Source organism: Octodon degus, unplaced genomic scaffold (genome assembly GCF_000260255.1).
Source record: "Octodon degus isolate 3935 unplaced genomic scaffold, OctDeg1.0 scaffold00052, whole genome shotgun sequence".
Classification (NCBI taxonomy): domain Eukaryota; kingdom Metazoa; phylum Chordata; class Mammalia; order Rodentia; family Octodontidae; genus Octodon; species Octodon degus.
The window spans coordinates 2,930,658-2,932,454 of record NW_004524628.1 but is presented as its reverse complement, the minus strand read 5'-3'; the positions used below and the strand labels follow the sequence as shown (position 1 = coordinate 2,932,454).

Genomic DNA, 1,797 nt, shown 5'->3' with positions numbered 1-1,797 from the left:
CTGGAACTTTGTTTCACTTGTTCTTTCAGGGTAGAGTGTTCATATGTCTTTGCCACGTGCATGGGGATCACAGCGCAGGACCACTGTAACCCTGCTCTGCCACTTAGGGCCTTGAATGCCTTCTAAAAAGTATGAACTCAGCCCCAGAGCACACAAAGTCAGGCTATGGTCAGGAATTCTCTAGAGAAGCTCTTTCCCCTACACCTATAGCCAGAACTGAGACTACCAAATATCTTCCTTGTCTTCTTGGGTGGGTGGTGATGTTTTCTTATTTCTCCCATGGAAGACATTACTTTTTGGAGAATTGTCTTGGGTAGGTGCCTTTTGATAGCATCCTAACTGGCCTCAACATTTGTAATCTTCTTTGGAGTCATGTCTTTGTCTTTTTTTCTTTTTTTTGAGACAGTGTCTTACTATGCTGTTCAGGTCGGCCTTGAGCTCACTTTGCGGCCAAAGCTGGCCTCAAACTCACAGTGATCCTCCTTCCTCTGCCTCCAGAGTGCTGGGATTACAGGCATGCACTACCATGCCTGGCTGGAGTCATGTCTTTGGAGTCATATTGTATTCAGTCTCAGATTATTTTCTCTGTCATCTTAACCATTCATTTTAAAGAAATATTGTTTAAAAAAAAGACATATTGTTGATGATTTTTACTGGAGAACTTGTAAAAATTAATTTATTTATTTGGTACAGGGTCTTGCTATGCAGCTTGAACTCATAGTGATCCTCCTGTCTCAGCTTCCCCAGTGCTGGGATTACAAAAGTGCACCGCCAAACCCAATTTTGGGGCTGGCACAGCATGCCCGAGGTTCCAGGGCCAGCACAGCATGCATTACCAGGAATCAAACTTGGGACCTCATGCTTGCCAGGCAGGCACTTAGACCACCAGGCTATCTCCCCAGCTCCTTACTGGAGAATTTTAAAAATAAATCTAGACGGGCAATGCATGCTGGGAAAGCAGCAGCACCAGATTCAACATGGCGGCCAGCAGGAGGCTGATGAAGGAGCTTGAAGAGATCTGCAAATGTGGAATGAAAAACTTCCATAACATCCAGGTTGATGAAGCCAATTTATTGACTTGGCAAGGGCTTATTGTTCCTGACAACCCTCTGTATGATAAGGGGGCCTTTAGAATTGAAATCAACTTTCCAGCAGAGTATCCATTCAAACCACCAAAGGTCACATTTAAAACAAAGCTCTATCATCCAAACATTGATGAAAAAGGGCAAGTTTGCCTGCCAGTAATTAGTGCTGAGAACTGGAAGCCAGTGACCAAGCAACTCAGTCCTTCATAGCTCTAGTGAATGACCCCCAGCCTGAGCACCCGCCCTGGCCTGACCTAACTGAAGAATACTCTAAGGACCGTAAAAAATTCTGTAAGAATGCTGAAGAGTTTACAAAGAAATATGAGGGGAAATGACCTGTAGACTAACATCTGCCACAAATAATTCCAGCAAGTGTGAGCAGAGACCCCAAGCAGTGCATTCAGACATCCCACAAAACAGGACTCTGTGGAAAATTGACACATGCCACCACCTGGCATTCACTTGTGGCAGTTACTTTCTACTATTTTCTTAATCAAAAGTGATCTAGTAACCTGTAAAGAAAGGAATAAAAATTTCATATATTCTAAGAAACAAAACCTAGAACCATATTTGTAGAGATGAATATCCCAAGCAAATTGGACTTTTAACCTAAGCTGTTTTTCTTTTTTTTTTCTTTTCAAAGTTTTATTGATAAACATATAGCAATGAGACAGTTTCAAATCAAATTGAAAGTACAGTTTCAACAAATAAT

At 42.1% G+C, this 1,797-nt stretch overlaps 1 pseudogene; it reads left to right on the top strand.

Annotated features, from left to right (window-relative positions):
* Window positions 1–977: 977 nt before the first annotated feature.
* On the top strand, window positions 978–1,432 carry LOC101578775 (annotated as a pseudogene).
* The last annotated feature ends 365 nt before the right edge of the window (window positions 1,433–1,797 follow it).